This window comes from Macrotis lagotis, chromosome 6, assembly GCF_037893015.1.
Source record: "Macrotis lagotis isolate mMagLag1 chromosome 6, bilby.v1.9.chrom.fasta, whole genome shotgun sequence".
NCBI classification, from domain to species: Eukaryota; Metazoa; Chordata; class Mammalia; order Peramelemorphia; family Peramelidae; genus Macrotis; species Macrotis lagotis.
The window spans coordinates 29,707,427-29,724,246 of NC_133663.1; the positions used below are offsets into that span (position 1 = coordinate 29,707,427).

General features: G+C 38.9%; 1 protein-coding gene across 6 annotated transcripts in view; it reads right to left on the minus strand.

The window, feature by feature from the left end:
- MECOM (MDS1 and EVI1 complex locus) overlaps positions 1-16,820 on the minus strand; it is a 679,763-nt gene that overhangs the window by 356,033 nt on the left and 306,910 nt on the right. The window contains exon 1 of one of the 6 annotated variants that reach the window (XM_074190866.1): positions 3,419-4,411. The exons of the other annotated variants lie outside the window; for them this stretch is intronic. The gene's annotated coding sequence lies outside the window, so the exon portion shown is untranslated. Of the gene's footprint in view, positions 1-3,418; positions 4,412-16,820 lie in introns of those variants that run through there. 6 annotated transcript variants of the gene reach the window in all.

Below are 16,820 nucleotides of genomic sequence, written 5' to 3' on the forward strand. Positions count from 1 at the left end.
AGTCCAGTTTCTGGTCCATACTGGCTGTATGACCCTGAATAAGTCACTTAGCTCCTCAGGGTCCCAGGTGACTCTCTAAGAATGTAAGTTATCATTTAAGCATTGTGGAAGGGGTTTTCTCAACAATTCAACATGATGAGTGAAACTCAGGTCCAGACCAAGAGACATGTAGAGTCTCTGCATATTTGCATGAATGTCTTCACTGTTTGTATGTATGTATTACATATAATATATATAATATATATAAATACACATGCATCTTCATGTATTCATACCACTCATGTATAAATATCTTAATGAGTATGCACATATTAACATGTTGGTAGAGGCCCAATGTCTCCAGTCTCGGCTACGTGACTGTTGGGGATTTCAAACAGACCTGTTGTGCTCATAACTACATGAAATACCAGAGTCCTCTGGAGGAGACCAATCGGGAAACAGAACAGATGAGGTAACGCAGAAGTTTAGACATTTCCCCTCATTCTATTCCTTGTTGCTGTTTTGTCATAAAAACATGAGAGGCTTCAAAGGAAGCTCAGTACTAAAGGTTAATTACCACTAAAGGAGAGGGAAGGCTGAGCGGCTTGCAAGCCGACAGGAAGGATTACACGTGGCTGAGGGCTGAGGATGCCTGCCCAGCCCCAAAGGAGCAGAAGCAGCTTCCAAAGCTAAGGGCCTTGCCCAGGACCACCTGGCACAACACCGGCATATGATAACAGGACTGTGAGTCAATGCGTGTTGATGAGTGTCAGCGATTTCCTTCAAGGATTTAGCACCGGATGAGTGGACTCTTCCTTTCTAGGGCAGTTACCAAGTGGCTCCCTTTTGGCTTGTTTGTGAGAAAGCAAAGGGTCCTGGGGGCCTTCCCCAGCAACTTGGCCAAAATGCAAAATGTGGGCTTTGCGGAAAGGGTGGAGCCCACATGGTACCCCGTGGATGAAGAGGGGAAGAGGCCATGGCCTCATCAGCAAAGGATTACAGAAGATTGGCTCCAAGACCATTAGTAAAATACGGGGGGGGGGGGGGAGGAAACTAGTCAAAGAAAATGTAATTCAGGAAAATGGCTGAAAAGAGAAGGGGAAATCTATTACTCAGTGGAAAATTATTAAAATAATAACATATTACTAACCATAATTCTAATGTGATAGGCAGCATGCCAGGGTGGCTAGAGGAGAGACATCATCAGAAGACCTGGATTCTAGGGCTGCCTCTTATTACAGAATTGCTGTTGACCATGGGCAAGTCAGTTAACCTATCGCATCAAGGGTTAAGACTTTAAGTAGCAGAAATGGTTCTGATCTGTATTAGAAGATGAAATTTCCATACTGAAAGTTCCACACACGGGTGGAATCACCAGTCGAAGAAAAACAATACTAATTTAATGGAAAGAAGAAACATGGCATAGAAAAAAAAGTGCTGGGTTTGAAATCGGAAAGACAGAGGTTCAAATCCCATCAGCTGTTTACTCATTATATGACTCTGTGCAAGTGATTTCTTCTCATAGCAACCTTCCATTTGTCATTAGGAGTTCAGAATTTTCATTCAAAGGAGGAGTTAGTTACCAAGCCAGAATTTCTCTGCATTCATGAAATCCCGGATCCTCCACACATGCGCACAGCTATAATGGTAAACTGGGTTGTTCTTGAGAGCAGGAACAACTTCAATTTTGTCTTTACATTTTGGGTATCCCAGCGAAATGCTTAACAAAGACCAGAAATGTTTGTTGATGGATCGCTTGCTTAGGGTGCCAACTTTTTTTTTTCTCCTTTGAAATTTTCGATAATAAAGAGGTTGGATTAAAATACCCCTAAAGGTCTATGATACTGTGACACTTGTAGTCTATCAGTAGGTCTTAACCAATAAAGAGAGAGACAAGGAGACCGGCATGTTTCAGTCACCATAAGTGGAGAAATTCTGTGCCTCTTTCTAGGAAGCCCTTTCTAAAGACATGTACAAGAAGCCACGGGGTCAAGAAAAAGGGATGTAAAGGGGTTAGGATTGAGTAAGACCTCTTTCAAGGAAAACTCTTAGTTTGTTTAATGCTTTGTTTCTCCTTTGGGTGGGAAGCTATGATTATTGCCAAGTCCTGTTAGCAGGGAGAGAGCCCTGGGCCTGAAGTCAAGAAGATTCATCTTCCTGAGTTCAAATCTGACCTCAGACACTTGCTAACTGTATGACACCAGGCACGTCACTTAATCTTATTTGCCTCAGTTTCCCCAACTGTAAAATGAGTTGGAGAAGGAAAAGGCAAACAACTCCAGTATCTTTGCCAAGAAAGCACCAAATGGGATCACAAAGAGGCTGCCACAATGGTAACGACAACAATACACTGTTCCTAGCTGAGAGAAAAAGTATCATATATTTTATCTTCCATTTGAATGTCATGGAAATACTTTTCAGGATAGGCTTGAGAGTCTTTAGAGAATCTTTGCATCTTCTTCAACGTCCTCTAATGAATTTCCCTTCAGATGAGTTCAAAAAGAACCCAATAAACCCTGGAGTGTGGGCAGCAGCTGAAGGGATGCTTCCATCTCCCTCCAGTGGGCTAAAGTAGCCAGGGCTCAGACTTTACAGGACTCAGGCCATATCTCCAAGTATTATTTGCCAGCCTATCTAAAAGAAAGCAGGCATTTCCTGTCACATACAAATGGGAGGGATACCCTTATCTAAATGGCTGTTTAAACAGGTATTTAAGAAAAAGCTATCACAGGCAGGAATTGAATGTAGGACGGAACCCATTACTTAAAGTCTGGACACAGAGTGGAGGGGCTAACCCTTGGCCAGGAAAAAGAACCTATTAAGTTTGGGGAAGGGGGTCAGAAAAAAGCTAAGTCTCAATGTGAGCCAAGATGGAGGCATGAGAACAGTCTGCGGACATATAATCCCTAAAAAATGGGGGAGGAGAATGATTTCAAGAATCTCTGTTGAAGTGACCAAGAGCTTACAAGGCAAAGCACCCAAATTAGCTTTTTGACCTATTAAAACTGCCCCCAAAAATAGTGGAGGGGGTCTCCTGTCCCTTCTACCTAACCTCTCTGCCTTCCCAATGCAACTTGAATTTATTCCCATTAGGAACCCATAAAACTGGGCTGTTATTCTCACATTAAGTAGACTGCCCTCTGGTGAGGACTGTGGTTTGTGTGTGGCCAGAAAGTGTGGTTCACTACCTAGGGATTTGTTTATGTTGTTGATGGTGGTTTAGGAAGAAGGCTGTAGTCCTTCAGAAGTCTAACGAGGGACCTGGGTTGCTTACTTTGAAGGAGGTGGGGGGAGAGAGGGGCACTGCTTGAATTCTTTTCAATGGGGGCATGAGTGAGCATTAATGTGCTATTATTGATAGAGGAAACATTCCCCCTGCCTCTCCTTCAATCAGAGGGTCCTGAGAACCCCAGACTCTCAACTTGTTTATTGTAATTACCTAAGTGGGTCTTGGTGGCTGTTGGCACTGGTCCCTTTTGCTTCCAAAGAAGGAGAGCCCCAAATCCAGGAGCCGAGGGCTCACAGTGACTTGGAAGGAAAATAAGAAAGACTCATGGAACATGACTGACTTGGAACAGCAAAACAAAACGAAAAATTAAAATTCCAGTATTCCTTTATATTCTCCCCCAAAAGCTAAAAAACATCAGATGCCCCCCCCCGAATGCTAACCATGTCTTCAATACCTTAGATCCCAAGAACTTGTTCATTTTGGAGAAATGGTATGAATACCTTCAAAGTGTACTTGGATTCATCTTTCTAACTGACTCCACTTTTCCTGTTGTTACCCAGCACCCAGTCTCCCTAAAAGCCTCAAATCCTACATAAAGAAAATTATTATTCATATCTGGCAGAAGAGGGAGTCATAGTAAAAGGTTGCAAAGAGGTATGAGCAAGCTTGGGGAAGGCAGACAAACCAGGCTTTGGGCTTGAGAGCCTGCCCAGAGAGAGAGAAAAATTGTGTCAGTGCCTCCAAGGAAGGATTTATGAGAATTGATATGCCTTCCTTCTCCTTCCAAAAACCATAAGAGGAATGATAGTTGAGCCTTTACTTCCACTGGACACAGAGAAGGAGTCCATGGCTTGGCTGATCTCAAGAATGTACTCTGCCCCCTTGGAAACTCCATGTCCCAAGTGAAAATGAAACTTCCAACTATTCAGCATGGGAACAGATGGCATCAGCACTCAATCTCCTTGTTTCACAGAAAAGAAACTGAGGCCAGAGATTGTACAAGTACCAAGTTGGCAGAGTCAGCATCCAAACTCCAGTCCTCTGACTCCAAATCAAGAAGGTTTGTCCCCTACCTCCTTAAAAGTTTATCTCCCAAAGAGGAGAGAACAGGAGAAAATTTGAAACTCAAATTTATTTAATGAAATTGTTTTTACATATAAAACTAGGAAAAAATAAAATATTATTTTTAAAAAAGTTTTTTTTCCCCTTGAAGGATCATAAATTTACAGACATTCAGGGTCATCTAATCTGGTCCTCTCATTTTAGAGATGACCCAATGACTTGTTCAGGATCACCCAATTAAGTAAGTAGCAGGTACTGAATTCAAACCCAGTTCCCAGGACTGCAAATCCAGAGCTCTTTCTGCACATAACAAAAAATAAATAAATAAATAAGAGCAGCACCTGGATGGTTTACTGAATTACATCATGTCACAGCTACAGTCATTTAAAACAGGAAGGCAGGATGGAAGGCCACTGAAACCCATAAAGGAATTAAAAAAAAACCCAACAACCACCCTTAAACACTTGGATGAAATCTGTTTGCAGAAGAATATGATCAGATGTCACATAAAAAACACAGACAAACACCACATCACACTTGTGATTTGAGAGGATAATTTCAACATTGCTAAGTGGTAACATTAGCCTGGTAGTTAAGGGAATGCAATAAGACGGTCACTTCATAGACCATTGTACTGTATATGGTTTCTGGAAATCGTCATTATCAACAGGCACGATAACTAGTAGCGTTAAGTCGTCTGCTCAGTATCTTTCTTGTCTAATTGAGTCACAGAGTCGAAGAGACTTGATGGGCACCAGACATTGGTTCTTAATGAGGCTTGACTTTCAAAAAAAAAGGCATCCAGTGCTTTTTTCCATATAAATTACTTTCATTTGCAGCCACAAAGAATTATAAATGTTTGCAGGAGAAAAAGGGAATTTATTTACAAACTGGGTCTAATTTATTTATGGTTTCTGTGCAATCAGCTTTTGTCGAAATATTTATGTTATCTGTACTTGTGCTTTACTAGACTCTACTGTAATCATAAACACTGTTGAAAAATTATTTGCAGTTAGCAGGGTTTAAACTACCCATTATATCACCAGCCAGTGCCAGTAAACTTTTGCATTGGTTGATAAAGTTTCCTCCACGGGATAAATATACATTTGCCTTTCAAAGAGCTTTGGTTGGAGTCCTACTGGAGAGAGAGAGGAAAAAGAGGGATGGAACAAAGAGACCTGGTTTTGCAGGCTATGTTGTTGCTAACATTGATGCCCTTTGGCCTTAATTCACAAAATTTTGATATTTTAACCTTGGGAGTACTCTGGTCAAAATAGATAAGATTTATGATGTTGTCACTTCAGAAAACTTTCAATGTAGGCATTCTCTCTACATAAATCTTAATGGCGCTCTGCTACCTCTAGGATAAAATATAAAATCCTCTGACTTTTAAAATCCTTCCTGTCTTTCTAAGTCTACCCCTGCAAAGCCCTCCTGTGTTGTTCAGTGATGACCCTGTTAGGGGTTTTCTTGGCAAAGCTACTATAGGTGTTTGCCACTTACTTTTAAAACTCATTTTACAAACTGGGTTCAGTGACTTACCCAGGGTCACAAAGTTAGGAAGAATCTGAGACCAGATTTGACTTCAGGAAAATGAGTCTTTCTGACTCCAGGCCCAAGCTCCACAGTCCTGCGATACTGCCCTCCCGATTGTTTCCCACACACAGTCCTCTTTCTCTCAATGAGACCCAGCTTGACTGGTTGTTCAGTTTTCGGTTGGAGCATTTACACCTTGGAAACTGGCAATACGACAACTCAAGGATTAACTCATTTATTGATTGTTTAGAGTCTAGAGAAAGTGTTAATAATGTAAGTTAAATTTTAAAGCATATCTTGAATGATTTTAAGGCAATTATTAAACATGTACTTCTCTGATATCTAATACACCCCTTTTCACACAGTGTCCTCTCTCTCTCTCTCTCTCTCTCTCTCTCTCTCTCTCTCTCTCTCTCTCCTTCCCTCCCTCCCTCCCTCTCTCCTTTATGTCTCTGCTTGTCTGTCTCTCTGTTTCTAACTTTCTCCCCTCTATACTTTATGTCTGTCTGTCTGTCTGTCTGTCTGTCTCTCTCTCTCTCTCTCTGTATTTCTCTCTTTCTCTCTCTGCTCTAAACATAGCAGCCACTGCTTAGGAATATACTGAACATCTGGATAAAGCAGAAATTAGCTCAGTTTCAGCTAATTCAATAAACTTTAATTAATCTCCTCTGGTTTACAAGGCACCATGCTAAGTGCTTGGGGTTACAATGCTCAAATAAAAAATGGTCCCTGCCCTCAAGGAGTTTACATGCTACTGGAAAAATCCAACATATCACTGGAGAAGGCTATATGTGATTATGTGAGGAATCAGAAAACACCAGGGAGAATTTAAAAAAAGAAAGGAAAAGCTTCCTGTGGGTGTATTATCACCTGAACTGAGTCAAAGGCAAAGCCAGGGACTCAGAGAAGAATCCACATAGATTCCTAAGCTAAGGAACATTTTTTTTTTGCAATACTGACTCTTTATACTCATTAATACTAATAGACCTTACTACCAAAACATTATTTTACAAAGCTAGGAAAAATAGTAACAAAATTCATCTGGAGGGACAAAAGGTCAAGTAAATAAAGAGAATTAATAAAAAAAAAATGCCAAGAAAGGTGACCCGGTTTACCAAATCTAAAACAAAGAGACAAAGAGACAGTCATTAAAATTGTCTGGTAGTGGATGAGAAATCGAAAAGTGGAGCAGTGGAATAGATTAGGTACAAAAGAGATTGTACAAAAGTAGTAAGTGACTATAGCTATCAGCTATTCAAGCTTCTGGGCTAAGAACTCACTATTTGACAAAAATTGCTGGGAAAACTGGAAGATAGTATGACAGAAACTAAGCCTAGACCAACACCAAGATAGAGTTGAAATGGGCACAGGATTTAGACATAAAGGCATAAACCATAAACCATTTAGGAAAACAAGGAATAGTCATCAGATCTATGGCGTGGGGAGAAATTTAGGACCAAACAAGAGATAGAGAATATAATAAATCACAAGATGGATCGTTTTGACTGCATCAAATTAAAAGGGGGTTGCAAAAATGAAACCAATGCAACCAAAATTTGAAGGAATGCATAAAGATGGAAAACAAATCGGAAGGAAGGAAGGAAGGAAGGAAGGAAGGAAGGAAGGAAGGAAGGAAGGAAGGAAGGAAGGAAGGAAGGAAGGAAGGAAGGAAGGAAGGAAGGAAGGAGAGAGAGAAAAAAGAAAGAAAGGGAGAATGGAGGAAAGGAGAGAAGGAGGGAAGAAGGAAGGAATAAAAAGAAAGAAAAGTTGTATAGATAAATGAATGAACAAATAAACAAACCTTTCCCTGAAGGAAGTAGAAGTGGCAGAGTTGGAGAGACTCAATTTACTTAGAAGCCAAACAGTATAATATCCAGGACACTGGTTTAAATTCAGGCTGGGCTCTGTCACCCACCTGTGTGACACTAAGGATGTTATTCTGCTGCCAGGAAACTTAGTTTCCCTGCACATACAACGAATGCTTTGGAATAAATGACCTCTAGGGACTCTGACTCAGACATCTACTTTAGGAAAAGATACTGCTGCTGCTACCACGGAGCACCAGCCCAATCACTGGTGTTGGCAGTACCTATTCTAAGGGTCCCAGTTTGGAAATCATGTGCCTCTTTTTTCAGGGAGAAGAAAAAAAACCTGAAGTAGAAGCTGCCTGAGCCTTCAACTTCATGATGAAAACAGATAAAAGAGTAAATTTTAAAACAAAGGTTACCAATAGCAGTTCAGCCTTGTAGAGGTAATGACTTTTAATTGGATTGAGTTTATCATTTTTGCAGAGGTACAGCAGAAGCAGAAAGAAGGATTAGAATGATTTCCACATTTCATTATTTGGCATAATGAGAAAACAGAGGGAGGTCCATACCCCTGATGAGTACAGGAAGCCACAGGAGATATTTAACATGGCAGTATCTAGTAGTCTGGGGTTCTGCAAAATAGATGTATAATGGAGTCCACTGAACTCTCTTGGAAAGGAAAATTTCCCAGGTCACAGACTTGAGTATTGAAAAGTTGTTGGGGTTTTTTTTAATGAATTATTACTGTTTTCTTAAGATTAGCTCTTTGGTGTCTTCATTCAGTTCCTAGTAGAGGGTTATTTCCATATTTGGCTTCAAAGCTCAGATCCCTTGGCTCTCAACATGAAAGGTTAACTGAGAATGATTGGCTAAAGGCAAGCTATCAGAGTAACTTTGCACAGTTTAGGTTTTTACGGATGCTTCTCTAGCTCTTCAAAGGGAAGGCATGATAAAAGAAAAAAAACTAACCAAGAAATTACAAATCTTGAATGAAGACATCATGAATCCTGACAATGTCATGAACTCAGCACATCCAAAAGTCCAAGTGAGTCAATATGGAAAATGTGAGAGGATTGAAAATCCCATGACTCTGAAGCAACAAAGGTCAGAGCAAGTCTCCTTGATTGAAAATATCGTTTCACTGCCAGTTCTGTTCATTTGAGAAATAGTCAAGTCAAGACCTCATTCTGGTTAACAATGAAGTTTGCAATTTCTTTGTGATCTCAGAATTCCAGCTATGAGATTTCCAAGCAGGGGGAAATGATTCAAAATGCTCAAGATGAAGGTGTTTAATAAATAATACCAAGAAATCATGGAGTTTATTTAATGTCAGAGCTCTCTCCAGCCAACTGTGCATCTTATAAAGTCTTAGAAGCTCATGGAAAGGGACACTTGCCCTTGAGGATAAAGCTAAAATGTGCCAGTTCTTCCCAATTTAAATTCAACACATTATGTCCTCTTCCAGACTGCCTTGCTTGTCTAATGGATAAACATGGAAAAAAAGACAGAAACATCAAACTGACCACACATCTCCCTTATATTAGGAACCTTCTAGAGATGCATTTAGCCAGAAAACTGAATTAAAACTAGTCATGCCTTCACAGGGCACTAAGTTTATATTCTACAAGGTAGCTTCTGGTGCTAGGAATCATGCTTACGAAACCAAACAGAAAAGAACATTGCTTTGAACTTTTCATTCATTTTGCAAAGCTGCAATCTCTAAACAATCTCATACTAAATACTCGTGACTTCTCCAGTGCTTGCATCTTTGAATCCTGACATGTTTAATATTGGGGTGGGAGGAGGTAAATAAGCAAACCCAAACCTTATACGGACATTAAAATAAAAATTATAAATGATTGTTTATGGGATACCTTAAAGTTTGCCAGGAATTTTGTACAGATTAACTTGTTTGATATTCAAAACAAACCTGGGAGGTGAACACTTTAGACATCATTGTCCTCATTTTGCAGATTAAGAAATGAAGGCCAAAAGAGGTTGTCACTAGGCTATCACTCCAAAGCTAGTAGCTGGCAGAGGCAGGATTCAAAACCAGGTGTGCCTGGCTCCAAGAACAAAACTTTAGATACTATATGCATTGGCTAGGACCTCCCAGAAGACATTATTCATCGTCTTCATTATCTCTACCTTTTAGTTACAGTGAATCAAGATAATGAGAAATAGAATGATAGCAATGCTCCCCTAACACCCTTTGTTCTACGCCAAAATGCTGGTTCCTGAGCATGGTGCTGAGAGATTTGATGATCCTTATAGAGTTACCAGATGGTTCCCTTCTCCCATCTAATATATAACTTCAAAAACCCTGAAGCTTCTGGAATTCCCACACCTATCCCTCCAAAAAAGACAAAACTGGAATCAGTTAACCCGTCACTCACGACAAGCTGGTCATTCTGACTCAACTTAGCCAAAGCCTGGTCTGGTGACCTCCCAAGAGGTCAGATCTGTCATATGAGCTACTTTGAGAATAAACTACTCAGATTTTAGAGCAAATACATCTACTGCGTTCATGTAGCTAAAGTAGACTAAAGTAGTGAAATGGAATGATTTAATCTCCATCATTCCACTCTCATAAACTGCCTAAATCTATTAACAAATAGATTCAGAACCTATTGATAAATCATCTATGGTCTTTATGGAAAAAGATACAAATAGGGGTGTTAGATGACAATATAATTAAATGGATCTAAAACTATTTGAGTGGCTGAACCAAATGAGTAAGTCATGAATGATGTCAAAATCAGTATGGGGAGTGCCCCAGCAATATGAGTTTTATCCTGCACTATTTAACAATTTTATTAGTGACTTAGACAAAGAGATAATTAACATATTTGCCAAAATGCACAAAGCTGAGAGAGTGAGGTGAAAGCCAATTAGTTTGCTGACACACTTCATACCAGAGTCGAGAGTCAAAATTATCTTGATGAACAAGAACACTGGGTCATATTGAAGAAGATGACATATAGTAGGGTTAAATATTTCTGGTCTCACATGGGTTCAAAGAAATCTATTGAAAGAAGAATGGGAAGACAACAATTTTTTCTGAAAAATTTGGGTGTTTTAGGGGACTGAAGTTTAGGATGAATCAACAGTGGTATATAACCAAAAATGCAATTTTAGGCAACATTAAAGAAACAAAGGATGTGAAGAACTAGGGAGGTAAGAGTTCCACTGGATTCTGTCCTGCTCAAACCAGATTTGGAAGTATTTTGCAGACTTGTTGGCAGCACATTTAAGGAAGGATATATATAACAGAAAGCCTCCAGAGGAGGTTACTGAAGGACCCTGAAATCAAGCTTAATGAGTGTCATTTGAGGGATGGAGATAGCCCTTAGCACAATACCTTATACCTAATAGATCTTTAATAAATGCTTGTTGCCTTGCCTTGACTTGTTTAGCCTGAGGAAGAAAATCACAAATAATTTGAGAGATAGGTCAACTCAACAAATGACCAAATGAAAGGCATTCTGACTATAACGCAACTGATATGGAGTCATTCCCTTTTTTTTTTTTTTTTTGGAAAACATCCAAGGAGGTAGCATTTACTCCTCTATGCAGTTCATTGCACTTTTTGTTTTTGCAAGGCAATGGGGTTAATTGACTTGCCCAAGGTCACACAGCTAGGCAATTATTAAGTGTCTGAAGTCAAATTTGAACTCAAGTCCTCCTGACTCCAGGGCCGATGCTCTATCCACTGCACCACCTAGCTATCCCCAAAGATTTTCCTGACTGGGAGCCTAAATTTGCTAATTTTCCAGGCACCACTCCTGGTTCTGCCTCCCTAGGGTCTCTGCAGCAAGCTTCTTCCTTCCCCCAAATGACCGACCTCAGAACTTGAAGACAAGGACCAGTATCCAAAGGAGTGAGGCACTCATGGAAGAAGGGAAAGATGTCTTTGTCAACTTGCCCCCAGACAACACAGATCAATGTATAATGCAAAGAAACAAAGATAACTTTGAATTGTCAGAAATCTTTCCTGACAACAAACATAGCTTTGGTGTCAAAAGCGATACTGCAGTAAAATTCGTTGCCTTGGGGAGGGAAAATTTCTCTGTCACAGGAAGTCTTCAAACAAAACACTGGATGACCACTTATCCAATCTGTTGTTGTAATGAGTACTCATTCATGTTCAGTATGAGTTAATTAGATATCTTCTAAGGTTACTTTTACCTCTGATGACAACCATAGCTAAATGAGGACAGTGTTTATCCCAACACTAAATACATAAATGTTCATTAGTAAGATTAAAAACAAAAGTCAATGCAATGACTAATGAGGATGTTCCAGAACTGTAACGTATCAAGATCAATTTAGAATGGATAGAAAAAGCTTAGGCCAGACAAAAAGCAAAAACCAAAATGGCAGATAATAAAAGAGATTGGAATAAAGACTGATAGAAATTTTATACAAATAATAATTCTTGACATTTATGTTAATACATTAATACTTGCAAAGTTTTTAATTTATATTATAAGATTTTTTTAAAGTAGAAAACAATGTTTGCCAATGGAAAACAAATTAGGTTTGATTAAAATAAGCCCAATCAAACATTTAAGCATAGGATCAAGAAGATGAAATCTTAGACCAGATCTATATCCCTGCCAGTGTTCCTTGGACAAAGCACTGGCTTCTCCTTTTATTCCAAGGACTGTCTCCTGCCCTGAGATGTGAAAAAGTGAGAGACAAAACAGCTGGCACCCATTTAAAAACATTTCAAAAAAGGATAGACTCATCAGGCATGAATGCACATGTCACCACTGCAGATATAATAACCATGAGTCTTACGAGGTTCAGGAGCTCCAGTCAGGAGAACCTATCTGATATTCTCTTATGACTCCATTATGCAAGAATGAAAAGTAGCCAGGATTCTTGAGAGGGAATTGGGGAGGGGGAGATCAAATTGGCATCTGTGAGAGAGTCCGTTTACGTTGTACCATTACTAGAACAGTCCCCTAGACCTTTTATGAATATTAATTGATGTCTTTCTGTGAAGTGAGTCAGTTACTAACCTAACATTCCATTCTTTGTTCCAAGTCTCATATCATTTTCTTCCAGGCTGTTGACTTTGGAGAGCCTGGACTGCTAGCAAGGAGTGATCCATCAATGTTTGAGAGCTCCTGGTACATCCCAAAAACTTGAAGATGACTTTAGTATTTTGGGGCTGTGTGAAATTGACTTTCCTGAGACTCACCAAAAACCATGTGGGTCTCTGGCCTAATTTTCAATACACTTTTTTCACAGAACCTCTTCACTTAATCCAGGTCCATTCTAAGACATATATATATATATATATATATATATATATATATATATATATATATATATATATATATATATATATATATATGTATATGTATATATACACACATATATGTATATACACATATATACGCATATGTATATATACACATATGTTTATATTTATATATATACAATAGTGATATATATTACACACACACACACATATATAAACACTTTTTTTGTATAACAAGAACTGGAAACAAATTGGGATGACCATTGATTTTAGAATGACTAGATACAGTGTATAATAAAGGAATGGTAATTGAATATTAATTGATAATATTTACCTAGGTACTTAAGATTTTGCAAAGTATTTTACAAATATTTTGTTGGTTTTTTTCTGCAAGGCAATGGGGTTAAGTGACTTGCCCAAGGCCACACAGCTAGGTAATCATTAAGTGTCTGAGGTCAAATTTGAACCCAGGTACTCCTGACTCCAGGGCTAGTGCTCTATCCACTGTGCCACCTAGCTGCCCCCTAAATGCTTTACAAATATTACCTCACTTTATCCCCCCCCTCAATTCTGAGGGATAGATGCTGAGGCAGCTAGGTAGCAGCTGATAAGAACACGGGACCTGAATATAGGAAGGATTGATTTCTAATCTTGCTTCATACTCTTAACTTAAATGTATAACTCTGGGGGATCATTTAACCTCTGTTTGCCTAAATATTTTCATCTAAAAAAACAGGGTTGTTGTAAAGATCAAATTAAATAACATGTGCAATCCTAAAAGCATTGATAATAATGCCATCAGATATGATGAATGTGAGAAGTGAAGGAGACGTGCAAAGAGTACATTAAGAGATGCAGCCAAACCTTGCAGATCCAAGAGAATAATATACACAACGATTGCAGCAATGTAAATTAAGAGAGAGCTAAAGTTCCTAAAATAAAATTGGAAAATCAATAAGGTCCCATAGAAAAGATACAGAAACAAATCTCCCTACTCTTCACAGAAAGGCAGTGAACTACTGGGGTAGAATTATATATAAATTATCAGATATGGTCACTGTACTAAGTGTTTTTTTTCTTAAATGCTTTTCTGTGTTATCCAAGAAGGATCAAATATGAAGGAGAGAAGGGGAGCATTTATAGAAATACTTGTGATATGGAAAGAAATGGAAGTAAAACATTTTACAAGAAAGCAAATATGCTGTGGATACCCAGTAATTCATATGTAAATAAAGTGACTAAGATAACCATATCTTTTGACCCAAAGATTTCCATTGCTAGTCATAGATTCCCAAAGAAGATTGACAAAAAGAAAGATCCAACATGAACCAAAATAATTGTAGCAGCAATTAATTTTAGTAGCAAAGAAATGGAGACAAAGCTCCTATATTGGTGAATGGCTAAGTAAATTGTAGTACATGAATGTAATGAATTATCACTGTCCTAGGAGAAAGATACTTGGGGAGATTTATATAAACTGAAGAAGGGCAAAGTGAGCAGAGCTAAGAAGACAACATGCCCAGTAACTACAACAAGGTTAATGGAAAGAACAACCACAGAAAAATCAAAATTGAATGATGTTTAATTATAAAAAGAAGCCTAACTCCAAAGAAGATACATGAAAGACATTTCCCTCCCCCTGCTCCTTTGCAGAAGTTTGGATCCATAGAATATTGCATATAGCATAAGACTTTTTCATTATATTGATCAGTCTTACTGAATTTTGTTCTTTGTCTTTTTTTAGCAAAGATTCTTGGTTATAAGGAATGGCGAAGAGTACAAGGAAAAAATCTAAGTGAAATATATAAGATATCAATAAAAAATCTATTTTTTAGAAAAAACAATGAAGTGAGGAAGAAAGAAAGAATAGAGAGAGGGAGAAAGGGAGAAAAAGGAGAAAGAGAAGGAAGGAAGGAAGGAAGGAAGGAAGGAAGGAAGGAAGGAAGGAAGGAAGGAAGGAAGGAAGGAAGGAAGGAAGGAAGGAAGGAAGGAAAGGAGGAAGGAAGGAAGGGAAGGAGGGAGGGCCTCCTTAGATGAAAAGAAATCCAAAAGGAGCATTTGGCTAACCCTCTAGAGCCCTGACCTGAACTTCCCCACAATTCATACTAGATTTGCGAAGCAGTAAGTACTAGGGCTGGGTTTCTAAATGACTTTGGGAAGTAATTTTGTCAACATTTTATATTCTTATCTTTGGCCTATCTCAAATGTGCCCCAACATATTATTCCATTCTTTTACAGTGACACTATTTTTTAAAAATTAGCTGCTGGATGGAAGAAGTTGACAAGTAACAAAATGCCCCCTCTGAAGGAAGCAAATACTCTTCCTCAGTTGGGATATGATTCCACAGTCCCAACACAGTCAACATCCCTACTGGAGCAGCTCTGAGCTAAGGCTAAGCAAGGCCTGGAGTATGGGGAAATGTCAGACAAATACTACACATCTCATTTCAGATATATAGCACAAGGTTAGGTTTTTTGTTTCCCTGACGCTTCTCTGCCCGATAATTTGACATCCATTTTAATGATGCTTGGTTTATTGCTTGTCAGAAGAGTGAAATGGCCTGTCAATTTTATGGAGTTTCACCTACCTTTTGGATGGTTATATTACATTTTGAAATAAGTGTATAGCTGGGGTTTTTTCCCTCCCTTAGCCTAAATGGTGCATGTGTGGGTTTGGTACTTGGCTGCCAATAGAATGAAGTCATATTTTCAAGAGTCCAAGAGAATAGATCAAAATCACGCTAACACTTTCATGGATGGGTATATGCTGCTAAATGGATGTTTACCTAGGAAAGTCATCATCTGGCAGGCAGTACTGTGAATGTTTCTAAGCAGCTAACTTATGTATACTAAACAAATTGGGTTTGGCTGCTGTGTGAGCTGCCCTGTGGAAATTCTCCACATACGTTTGTTTGATGGAGCTGTCATCTTCGGTTGATCTGCCGGTGATCTGTGTCACTTTGTTTAAATGTCCTGCTCTGGGTTTTTTTCATATATGCAGTGAAAAGCCAGTATGTCTAGGTGATGGATTAAATCAAGGTGAAATTTGAGAGTGACTCCTGTTTTCGATTTCGATGCTCTCAGATAGGTCTGGAATGACCGATAATGCTGCATGCTTGCAGATGGAAAAACAGGGCAAAATGAGGACCCCTTTTGATTTAAAACACGTTGTCCCCCGAGATATGTCAGCTACCAGATTCTCCCATTACAAGAAGCTGTTTGGGATTCACCAGCCAAACAATCCCATGGCTTACATCCATTCTCTTCTTATAGTACCCTCAAACAGTCAAAGAACATAGCATTTAAGAGATGAAAGGATTCTTTTTAAGAATGAACCAGAAATCAGATTTACAGTGATATCTAGGATGGATCCTCAAATCTCAGCAAGACAGTTAATAGATTAGACAAGAAACAAACCCCCAAATATCATACTGGGGCTAGTTTTGAGCTGGAAATGTGTTCGGTCTACAAAGAGAGCATTTCCAACAAGTATCATCCTGAGATCACAGGTGGACCCCAGCATCTGCTACTAAATACAGTTATCTGTCCTCTAGGACTTCTGTTTGTCCTGCTCAGTCAAAACACCAGCTTCCCCTGGATCTACCCTGATTCTCTTTACTACTGGAGAAGGGAGAATAGTAAGAACAGAATGCAGGGTTGGCTTTGTGCAATTCAGACAACCTCCTCCATCCTATGATTTTAGGGATACTGCTAAAAAAAACCCCTCACCTCCTCATCAAAGATCTCTGACATTTTGTATAGCATCCAAAGGTCAGAAATGTTTCTTCAGTGCCACTTCCAAGAATTAACTTTTAAAGTGAAGATAAATCAAGATGGAATAATATTAATTTAACTTAACCACCATTTATTAAACATCTTATTGGATCTAGTCCAATTCTCTCATTTTACAGATGCTAAATTGTGAGAATATAAA